The 12,521-nt window shown below is 45.7% G+C and overlaps 1 pseudogene; it reads left to right on the top strand.

Annotated features, from left to right (window-relative positions):
• Positions 1–354: 354 nt before the first annotated feature.
• LOC112255789 overlaps positions 355–12,521 on the top strand; it is a 42,894-nt pseudogene continuing 30,727 nt past the window's right edge.

A 12,521-nucleotide genomic window follows, 5' to 3' on the forward strand; every position in this document is an offset into this window, starting at 1 on the left:
TCGTTAGTGTTCATAGTGGAGGTGGATGCGTCCGAGGCTGGGGTTGGAGCCGTGCTGTCACAACGCTCGGGCACGCCACCGAAGCTCCGCCCCTGCGCTTTCTTTTCGAAGAAGCTGGGTCCGGCAGAGCGGAACTATGATGTTGGGGACCAGGAGTTGTTAGCTATGGTAAAAGCCCTGAAGGTGTGGATACACTGGCTTGAGGGGGCTAAGCACCCTTTCTTCATCTGGACTGACCACTGCAATCTGGAGTATATCTGCGCGGCGAGGAAACTGAATCCTCGTCAGGCTAGGTGGGCCATATTCTTTACCCGATTTAGATTTACGATCTCTTATAGACCAGCTTCCCTCAACATGAAGACCGACACGCTGTCCCATCTCTATGACACTGAGGACCGGTCCAACGATCCTACTCCCATCCTTCCAGCTTCTAGGCTGCTGGTGCCGGTGGTATGGGAGGTGGACGCGGACATCGAGCGGTCATTGTGGTTGGAACCTGCGCCTTCACAGTGTCCTACCGGTCTCAGGCAAGTGCCGCTTGGTGTCCGTGATCAATTGATTTGGTGGGCTCACACACTACCTTCTTCAGGTCATTCGGTGATTGCGAGGACAGTGCGGGGTCTTAGGGGTAAATACTGGTGGCCCACCCTAGCCAAGGACGTGAGGCTCTATGTCTCCTCCTGTTCGGTGTGCGCCCAGAGTAAGGCTCCTAGGCACCTGCCTAGAGGGAAACTACAGCCCCTCCCGGTTCCACAACGGCCATGGTCTCATCTGTCGGTGGACTTTCTTACTGATCTTCCCCCGTTTCAGGGGAACACTACCATTCTGGTTGTTGTGGATCGGTTCTCTAAGTCCTGCCATCTCCTCCCATTGCCTGGTCTCCTTACGGCCCTACAGACTGCGGAGGCTCTATTTACCCACATCTTCCAGCACTACGGGGTGCCGGAGGACATCGTATCTGATCGAGGTCCACAGTTCATGTCCCGTGTTTGGAGGGCGTTTATGGAATGTCTGGGGGGTCTCGGTCAGCCTGACCTCTGGTTATCACCCGGAGAGTAATGGGCAGGTGGAGAGAGTGAACCAGGAAGTGGGTAGGTTTCTGCGGTTGTATTGCCAGGACCGGCCAGGAGAATGGGCGAGGTACGTCCCATGGGCGGAGTTGGCCCAGAACTCACTCCTTCACTCCTCCACGAACATGTCGCCATTCCAATGCGTGCTGGGCTACCAGCCGGTCCTGGCTCCGTGGCATCAGAGTCAGACCGAAGATCCTGCGGTGGAGGAGTGGGTACAGCGCTCTAGGGAGACCTGGAGGGCAGTCCAGGACCGCCACCGCAGTGAGCTCCCTGTGTTCGCACCAGGGGACACGGTCTGGCTCTCAACCCCGAAACCTGCCCCTCCGCCTGCCATGCCGAAAGCTGGGGCTGCAGTGTGTGGGGCCATTTAAAGTCCTGAGGAGGATAAACAAGGTGTGTTATAGATTACAACTTCCCTCTTACTATCGCATTAACCCCTCGTTTCATGTGACTCTCCTCAGGCCGGTGGTAGCTGGTCCCCTAAAAGAAGGTGAGGTGCCGGAGGTCCCTCCAACCCCCTCTGGACATCGAGGGGTCCCCGGCGTACACGGTACGAGCTATTCTGGACTCGAGACGCCGGGTGAGGGGCCTGCAGTACCTCGTGGACTGGGAGGGGTACGGTCCGGAGGAGGGGTGCTGGGTACCGGTGGGGGACATTTTGGATCTTTCCCTCCTGAAGGACTTCCACCGCCTCCACCTGGATTGCCCTGCGCCTCGCCCTCCGGGTCGCCCTCGAGGCCGGGGTCGGCGCACTGTGGGAGCCGCGCGTCAGGGAGAGGGGGCTACTGTCACGAATCGCATCGAAGATGGTGCCTCTTCCTGTTCAGGCGGCGCTCGGTGGTCGTCGTCGCCGACCTACTAGCTGCCACCAATCCCCTTTTCTGTTTAATTTAGTGTTGTCTGATTAGTTGCACCTGTTTCTTGTTTAGGTTTGGTTTTGGGCTATTTAAACCCGGTAGGCCCGCCGGCTTTTGTGCGGGCTTGTTTTTCTGTTATTGGTGTGTGTGATTTTTGTGGAATTTATTTCCCGAACCGTTTCGTCCTGTTTGTTTTGGACTGGGTCTTTTAGCGCCGTGTGTGTGGCATTGACCGATACTCTGTTGCTTTGGGAATAAATATATCCACGAATCTAACTACCCTGCTCTCTGCGCCTGACTCCTCCATCCACTATTTCTAGAAGTCCTGACAGGCAGCTGTTTATCGTTGTCTCTGATTGGGGATCATATTCAAGCAGCCATTTCCCCACTGTGTTTTGTGGGATCTTGTTTTGAGTTAGTGCATGTGGTACCTCTGGTGTCACGGTTCGTTGTTTGTTTCTTTTTGTTTGGAAGTATCGCGTAAATAAATATGTGGAACTTTAATCACGCTGCGCCTTGGTCCGTCTCTACACACAACCATGACAGATGTTGACAAGAACACGTTCCCGATGAACCAGAAATATCACATGGAGTACTGCAACAGCTTAAGGTGATCATGAACTAATGAATTAATTAGATATAACTGAGAGATGATTGATTGTTTACAAATGTACAGACATCTATAGAAAATCTGATTTAAAATGTAGGGCTCTATTTCAACAACCTAACTCAATGGTAAATCTTAGAGCTGGCGATAGTGTTATAGGTTCAGGGGTGTGTCAGAAATATTTTTGCTATTTTCACAACCATAATTATGGGCACAATACTGTAGCTGGTGGTGGCTTGTGGGTGTGTCGACGCTTGGCCCCTCACTGGACAATCAGAACGTGCTCCCTGGTTAAACATGTGGTTGCTTGTCTATTTACAGTCTTTTTAAGTATTGCGTTTGTAGCCTAGTTCGTTAATAAACCTGCCCTCATATTTGCTAAATATGTTGAACATTTTCAGTCCACTTTGTTCTAATTGCATTTCTTCAATATGGAAATAGATTGTTAAACATAGGCTATAGCCTTCACACTGATATAGGGGCTGGGCCTAATGGAAATTGTCATCTGGACATGCCAAACATAGTCAATAAGCAAGATTAAATTCACTAGGCTATTGATGAGAACTAAAAGATAGTGTATAATTCTAATCAAATTCTAAATAAAACGAAACAACAATAGGAGGGAGGTTCCTAAATACAGTTAACGGCACCATAATTGCTCCATGTGGGCATATAATAAAGCCAGTTTAGACCATGAAAGTTTTACACACATCCAAACTTTTCACAGGAGCTGGATAAATATCCAATATAAAGATAAATGGGGAATGTTCACTCGCTGTTATATTGCTTGCAAATGTAATATTGTAAGATCATATTTGCACTTCTCCAAAAATAGGCCTAGCAGATGAAATTGCATTCGAGACATGTACATGTAACAGTACTCTTCTTGCGTTGTGTACAATCAATCATCGACACAAACTCCAACGTGTAGCTCCAGTCCTGGAGATTTATTCTGATAGAAACAGCACAAAATTGCACGTCATGCAATGCACGGCTCACCATCCAATTCTGCACTCACGCACTGTACAAAATATACGAACCCCCCCACCAGACACAGTAAGTTGCTAGCTAGTATTAGCTAGAATTCTCTACAACAAAATGCGTAACAAATATGCACCAAAAACGGCTAAATCTTATGTGTGGTGTTCTAATAACATTTGCAAACAAATTAATATAAATTGTACATTTAAATCATCACTTGGGAGTATAAAATCACCTTTGACATACAGTGCTTTGCAACCAACATCTTACCGCTGGTTTGGCGCTTGTTCACTGGGACGATTCTAACTGAAACATCCTCCCTTGTAAGCAAGCTACGCAAACCAGCCAATAAGATGCCATGTTGAGTAGGTGAAGGCAAGACAAAACTAAAACCAAAAACGCATTGGCTTAACAATAAAGTGGCAAGTGGAATCACCAATATAACCCTGTTACATACATTCTCACCATAAACCCATGAACAGTGAATCGTTCTAATAATTGTATTTTAATTTAATTTAAATTATTTTTTTAACCAGGCAAGTCAGTTAAGAACAAATTCTTATTTTCAAAGACGGCCTAGGAACGGTGGGTTAACTGCCTGTTCAGGGGCAGAACGACAGATTTGTACCTTGTCAGCTTGTACCTTGTCCGGTTACTGGTCCAACGCTCTAACCACTAGGTTACCCTGCCGCCCCGGTTTAAAATTTTTAAACATTTTTTTAAACACACAATTAGATTTCTAAAAATGATTGGGTCAGAAGCATGATATCATTAATCACTTCTCTCACTCCACGGCACTTTGTGCACAGGTATAAATGTTTTAATGCATAACATTCACACATCTAAAAAAATACTAGGCTCCTGTCAATTGTATCATTGCCTATGTGTGAGGCATATTCTCCAAAAATATTATTTCTAAATAGACAAATCACTGGCACAAAAGGCACATCTCTCTTCCATGGGCACTGGGTGTAATGAATGGGTAGGCTGCGCTTCTGCTCTCAAAATCCATGCCTTTATCAACTGCGTTACCGTTAAGACCTGCTTTTTGTGGGTCTTAACTTCCCATTAGCACTGTATGAAATTGTCACTTTTGCGCTTGTTTTTAAGAACACACCTCAAATATTGCCACCCCTCCCCCTCAGCAGAAGCTAGCTGATAGACAGGTAAATTGCCGAATATATGCCAGTGCGACAGTTTTAACATGACCAAACTAACATGCGTTTCACACTTGCCACTCCTTAGAGCCAGCTGAAATAGAGCCCTTAGTGTGTAACAGTCATATACAGTACACATGATAATGGGTATTCACATTTTTTTTTTTTTTTAAAGTTTGTTTTGTGTCATTAGCAGGATCTCTTGAAAACAAAAGTGCTAGTTAATTGATGACAGTGTAGAGTTTGGAGTGAAACGTGTGGTCGGCTTTCTGTCAGGCTCTAAAATCTATAATACGTGTATTTTATTTGCCTTTTGATCATTACAACCATAATGGATAGGGTGATGGAGATACCAAACCCAATGGCCCCATTTTTCACCCCAAGCAATGCCCATACCACAACCCCCACCAGGCATAGCATAATAAAAAGAACCATCACCAACAAGCCCCACACCAGCAGTTTTGAGGTAGCCCTGAGTTCTCGCTCTCTTATTGGTTGTTGTCCTTGTTCACTGTCACCTGAATAACCTAGGTCTTTTTGAGAGTGAACGGCTCCATGTTTCCTGACATTGTTTCTCGTCTAGCTAAAGGCTCTATGATCTGATTGTTGTTTGCCATGGCATTGCTCCTGAACACATATATCCCACCGTTACATTTCTGAACAAGCGGAGGCAGGATTGTGTCTTGTTGAATGAACTCATCTATTAATGTTTTTAGTCTCTCCCTCCTTGTGAAGAGAACAACAGTGTACTCATTGACCTCGTCAGATGTAGTCTCCATCACTCTCTGTTCTTGCGGTGTGAATTTTCTCAGCTGAAGGACCAGAAGGAAGGGATGAGGTCCAGGGGCAGAGACAAGGAATTTTCCATCTGAGCCTCTTCAGAGGGCTCACTGTTGAACAAGCATGGAGTCTCAACCACTGTTACTCCTCTCCCACACACTGCCTCTGCTTTCCAAAAGTCATTGGTCAGGGAGGAAAGACCAACGCAGTCCATATTCAAAATGCCTCTTTGCCTAGGACGGTGTTAACCACAGTGCTCTTCCCCACTCCACACTGGCCAATCAACATCAGTCTCAGACACGAGTCATCCGACCGTGCAAAGAAATAAAACACTATTGTCCGGTTTCCTGGACACAGATTAAGCCTAGTCCTGGACTAAAAATCATTCTCAATGGAAATTCTCCTTTGAAAGCGCTGAGAGATTATGTCGGTGTCTACATGAAAATAAACTAGAGATGCTCCTGATCGTTGATGGGCTTCTTGTACCTCTGGACATGTGGCTAGAACACCCAGACCAGTAAACATAGGCCTACAGTACACTTAACTTCAATTCTGAAAACATGACTCACACATGTCTTATCTAAAGCTATAAGTGATTGCCATCATAAATAATTTGGTAACACTTTACTTTACTTTACTGGTCTATGATGAGGGCTTAATTGAATCATCTGTAAGCGGTTGTGTAAAGAAATCAAGCACACCCGATTCCAAGCTTGTGTCATTCATATTTTGTAGATGTGTGCAGTAAATTCATAAAAGCTTCTGCACTCCCCTTGTAAAAAAACTCAAAATAATCCTTCTATTCTATGAACACAGAGCACATCAGTGTGGCTCAGTTGGTAAAGCATGGCACTTGCAACGCCAGGGTTGTGAGTTTGATTCCCATGGGGGAACAGTATGAAAATGTATGCACTCACTACTGTAAATTTATCTGGATAAGAGTGTATGTAAGAAAAGATCATTGAGACCACATTTTGTGAAGAGGCAACATACACAACGTTACTTTTCACACATGAAAACAGACTCAAGGGACAACCAATTGAGGAATTTGTGGCGAAGATTCCAGACCCTCAAAAACAAATTCAGAAATGCCAAGGGCAATATCATGTATTTAACAATTAAGTTCAGAGTCCCTCAAAGACCATTGAGCTTCTTGACAAAATTGTCATTGAGCATTCACATCAAAACACATTGTATTTATCACATGTGCCGAATACAACTGGTGTGGACTTGGAAGTGAAATGCTTGCTTATGAACCTTTCCCAATGATGCAGAGTAAAAATTATATGATCATTTAAAAAAAATAGTGAGATGAATAAAATAAAATACACAAGAATGGAGATGTAAACAGATAGTCTCTGTACCAAATCAATGTGCAGATGCACGAGGTATTTGAGGGATTTGAGGTAGATATGTACATGAAGGCAGGATAAAGTGACTAGGCAAATGGATAGACAATAATAAGAGTAAAATGAAGAACAGAATAGCAGCAGCAAACGATCAAATCAAATGTTATTTGTCACATGCGCCAAATACAACAGACCTTACAGTGAAATGCAAACTTACAAGCACTTAACCAACTGGCCAGTTTTAAGAAGGAAAAAAAGTGTTAAAGAAAGTATTGACTGAAATAAACTGAAGTAATAAAATGAATACATGAAAAATAAGAAAATAACAGAGGCGAGGCTATATACAGGGTGTACCGGTACAGAGTCAATGTGCGGGGGCACCGACTAGTCGAGGTAATTGAGGTAATATGTAGGTGGAGGTAAAGTGACTATGCATGGATAATAAACTGAGTAGAAGCAGCATAAAAAAGGGGGTGAGGGGACAATGCAAATAGTCCGGGTAGCCATTTGTTATGGCTTGGGGGTAGAAGCTGTTTAGAAGCCTTTTGGACCTAGACGGCGCTCCAGTACCGCTTGCTGTGTGGTTGCAGAGAGAACAGTCTATGACTAGGGTGGCTGGAGTCTTTAGCAATTTTTTGGGCATTCCTTTGACTCCGCCTGGTAAAGAGGTCCTGGATGGCAGGATGCTTGACCCCAGTGATGTACTGGGCCATACGCACTACCATCAGTAGTGCCTTGCAGTCGGAGGCCAAGCAGTTGCCATACCAGGCTGTGATGCAACCAGTCGGGACGCTTTCAAAGGTGCAGCTGTAGAACCTTTTGAGGATCTGAGGACACATGCTAAATCTTTTCAGTCTCCTGAGGGGGAATAGGCATTGTTATGCCCTTTTCATGACTGTCTTGGTATTTTTGGACCGTGATAGTTTGTTGGTGCTGTGGACACCAAGGAACATGAAGCTCTCAACCTGCTCCACTACAGCCCTGTCGATGAGAATGGGGGACGTGTATGGTCATCCTTTTCCTGTAGTTCACAATCATCTCCTTTGTCTTGATCATTTTGAGGGAGAGTTTGTTATCCTGGAACCACACTGCCAGGTCTTTGACCTCCCTATAGGCTCATCGTTCTCTGTGATCAGGCCTACCGCTCTTGTGTCATCGGAAAACTTAATGATGGTGTTGGAGTCGTGCTTGGCCATGCAGTCACGGGTGAACAGGGAGTACAGGAGCGGACTGAGCACACACCCATTAGGGGCCCCCGTGTTGAGGATCAGCGTGGCAGATGTGTTGTTACCTACCCTTACCACCTGGGGACGGCCCATCAGGAAGTCCAGGATCCAGGTACAGAGGGAGGTCTTTCGTCCCAGGTTCCTTAGCTAAGTGTTGAGCTTTGAGGGCACTATGGTGTTGAACACTGAGCTGTAGTCAATGAATAGCATTCTCACGTAAACTACCGGTCACTTTGAAATGTCCTTGTTATTGAAAGAAAAGCTAATTTTATGTCCATTAAAATAACATAAAATTGATCAGAAATACAGTGTAGACATTGTTAATGTTGTAAATGACTATTGTAGCTGGAAATGGCAGATTTTTAATGGAATATCTACATAGGTGTACAGAGGCTCATTATCAGCAACCATCACTCCTGTGTTCCAATGGAACGTTGTGTTAGCTAATCCAAGTTTATCATTTTAAATAGTACCTGCAAAACACCAGTCTCAACGTCAACAGTGAAGTGGCAACACAGGGATGCTGGCCTTCTTGGCAGAGTTCCTCTGTCCAGGGTCTGTGTTCTTTTGTCCATCTTAATCTTTTATTTTTATTGGCCAGTCTGAGATATGGCTTTTTCTTTGCATCCCGGAGTCACCTCTTCACTGTTGATGTTGAGACTGGTGTTTTGCGTGTACTATTTAAAGAAGCTGCAAGTTGAGGACTTGTGAGGCGTCTGTTTCTCAAACTAGACACTCTAATGTACTTGTCCACTTGCTCAGTTGTGCACCGGGGCCTCCCACTCCTCTATCTATTCCGGTTAAAGCCAGTTTGCACTGTTCTGGGTAGGATGTAGTACAAACCTTTGTACAAGAGCTTCCATTTCTTGGCAATTTCTCGTATGGCCTTTAATTCTCAAAACAATAATAGACTGACGAGTTTCAGAAGAAAGTTATTTGTTTCTGTCCATTTTGAGCCTGTTATCGAACCCACAAATGCTGATGCTCCAGATACTCAGAGAGTCTAAAGAGGGCCAGTTTTATTGCTTCTTTAATCAGAACAACAGTTTTCAGCTGTGCTAACATAATTGCAAAATGGTTTTCTAATGATCAATTCGCCTTTTAAAATGATAAACTTGGATTAGCTAACACAACGTGCCATTGGAACACAAGAGTGATGGTTGCTGATAATGGGACTCTGTATGCATACGTAGAGATTCCATAAAAAAATCTGCCTTTTCCAGCTACAATAGTCATTTACAACATTGACAATGTCTACACTGTATTTCTGATCAATTTAATGCTATTTTAATGGACATAAAATGTGCCTTTCTTTCAAAAACAAGGACATTTCGAAGTGACCCCAAACTTTTGAACAGTAGTGTTCCTTTTGTCCAGGTGGGAAAGGGCAGTGTAGAGTGCAATAGAGATTGCATCATCTGTGGATCTATGGAAATTGGAGTGGGTCTAGGGTTCCTGGGATAATGGTGTTGATGTGAGCCATGACCAACCTTTCAAAGCACTTCATGGCTACAGACGTGAGTGCTACGGGCCGGTAGTCATTTAGATAGTCCCTGTGCCCAAGAACACCAAGATAACCTATGGTGGTCTGCTTGAAACATGTTGGTATTAGAGACTCGGTCAGGGACAGGTTAAAATATCAGTGAAGATTCTTGCCAGTTGTACTCCGAGAATACGCTGACCATGTCCTGGTAATCCGTCTGGCCCTGCGGCCTTGTGAATGTTGACCTGTTTAATGGTCTTACTCACATTGGCTACGGAGAGCGTGATCACACAGTCGTCTGGAACAACTGACGCTCTTAAGTGTGCTTCAGTGTTACTTGCCTCGAAGAGAGCATAGAAGTTATTTAGCTAGTCTGGTAGGCTCGTGTCACTAGGCAGCTTGTGGCTGTGCTTCCCTTTGTAGTCCATAATAGTTTGCAAGCCCTGTCACATCTGACGATCATTGGAGCCGGTACAGTACGATTCAATCTTAGTCCTGTATTGACACTTTTGATGGTTCGTTTGGGGGCATAGCAGGATTTCTTATAAGTATCCGGGTAAGAGTCCCGCTCCTTGAAAGTGTCAGCTCTACCCTTTAGTTCAGTGCGGATGTTGCCTGTAATCCATGGCTTCTGGTTGGGTATGTACATACGGTCACTGTGGGGACGACGTAATCGATGCTGTTGTGGTGACTGATGTGGTGTACTCCTCAATGCCATCGGAAGAATCCCGGAACATATACCAGTATGTGCTAACAAAACAATCCTGTAGCTTAGAATCTGCTTCATCTGGCCAGGAACCTTCCCTAGCATTCTTCTCGCCAATGTCCAGTCTCTTGACAACAAGGTTGATGAAGTCCGAGCAAGGGTAGCATTCCAGAGGGACATCAGAGACTGTAACGTTCTTTGCTTCACGGAAACATGGCTCACTGGAGAGACGCTATCGGAGTCGGTGCAGCCAACTGGTTTCTCCACGCATTGCGCAGACAGAAACAAACATCTTTCTGGTAAGAAGAGGGGCGGGGGCATATGCTTCATGGTTAACGTGGCGTGGTGTGATCATAACAACATACAGGTACTCAAGTCCTTCTGTTCACCTGATTTAGAATTCCTCACAATCAAATGTCGACCGCATTATCTACCAAGGGAATTCTCTTCGATTATAATCACAGCCGTATATATTCCCCCCTAAGCAGACACATCGATGGCTCTGAACGGACTTTATTTGACTCTTTGCAAACTGGAATCCATTTATCCGGAGGCTGCATTCATTGTGGCTAGGGATTTTAACAAGGCTAATCTGAAAACAAGACTCCCTAAATTTGATCAGCATATCGATTGCGCAACCAGGGCTGGAAAAACCTTGGATCACTGCTATTCTAACTTCCGCGACGCATATAAGGCCCTGCCCCGCCCTCCTTTCGGAAAAGCTGACCACGACTCCATTTTGTTGATCCCTGCCTACAGACAGAAACTAAAACAAGAAGCTCCCGTGCTGAGGTCTGTTCAACGCTGGTCCGACCAATCTGATTCCACACTCCAAAACTGCTTCCACCACGTGGACTGGGATATGTTTCGTATTGCGTCAGACAACAACATTGACGAATACGCTGATTCGGTGAGCGAGTTCATTAGAACGTGCGTTGAAGATGTCGTTCCCATAGCAACGATTAAAACATTCCCAAACCAGAAACCGTGGATTGATGGCAGCATTCGCGTGAAACTGAAAGCCGAACCACTGCTTTTAATCAGGGCAAGGTGACCGGAAACATGACCGAATACAAACAGTGTAACTATTCCCTCCGCAAGGCAATCAAACAAGCTAAGCGTCAGTATAGAGACAAAGTAGAATCTCAATTCAACGGCTCAGACACAAGAGGTATGTGGCAGGGTCTACAGTCAATCACGGATTACAAAAAGAAAACCTGCCCAGTCACGAACCAGGATGTCTTGCTCCGAGGCAGACTAAATAACTTTTTTGCTCGCTTTGAGGACAATACAGTGCCACTGACACGGCCCGCAACTAAAACATGCGGACTCTCCTTCACTGCAGCCGACGTGAGGAAAACATTTAAACGTGTCAACCCTCGCAGGGTTGCAGGCCCAGACGGCATCCCCAGCCGCGCCCTCAGAGCATGCGCAGACCAGCTGGCTGGTGTGTTTACGGACATATTCAATCAATCCCTATCCCAGTCTGTTGTTCCCACATGCTTCAAGAGGGCCACCATTGTTCCTGTTCCCAAGAAAGCTAAGGTAACTGAGCTAAACGACTACCGCCCCGTAGCACTCACTTCCGTCATCATGAAGTGCTTTGAGAGACTAGTCAAGGACCATATCACCTCCACCCTACCTGACACCCTGGACCCACTCCAATTTGCTTACCGCCCAAATAGGTCCACAGACGATGCAATCTCAACCACACTGCACACTGCCCTAACCCATCTGGACAAGAGGAATACCTATGTGAGAATGCTGTTTATTGACTACAGCTCGGCATTTAACACCATAGTGCCCTCCAAGCTCGTCATCAAGCTCGAGACCCTGGGTCTCGACCCCGCCCTGTGCAACTGGGTACTGGACTTCCTGACGGGCCGCCCCCAGGTGGTGAGGGTAGGCAACAACATTTCCACCCCGCTGATCCTCAACACTGGGGCCCCACAAGGGTGCGTTCTGAGCCCTCTCCTGTACTCCCTGTTCACCCACGACTAAGTGGCCACGCACGCCTCCAACTCAATCATCAAGTTTGGGGACGACACAACAGTGGTAGGCTTGATTACCAACAACGACGAGACGGCCTACAGGGAGGAGGTGAGGGTCCTCGGAGTGTGGTGTCAAGAAAATAACCTCACACTCAACGTCAACAAAACTAAGGAGATGATTGTGGACTTCAGGAAACAGCAGAGGGAACACCCCCCTATCCACATTGATGGAACAGTAGTGGAGAGGGTAGTAAGTTTTAAGTTCCTCGGCGTACACATCACAGACAAACTGAATTGGTCCACCCACACAG

The sequence above is a fragment of the Oncorhynchus tshawytscha genome, linkage group LG08 (genome assembly GCF_018296145.1).
Source record: "Oncorhynchus tshawytscha isolate Ot180627B linkage group LG08, Otsh_v2.0, whole genome shotgun sequence".
NCBI lineage: Eukaryota > Metazoa > Chordata > Actinopteri > Salmoniformes > Salmonidae > Oncorhynchus > Oncorhynchus tshawytscha.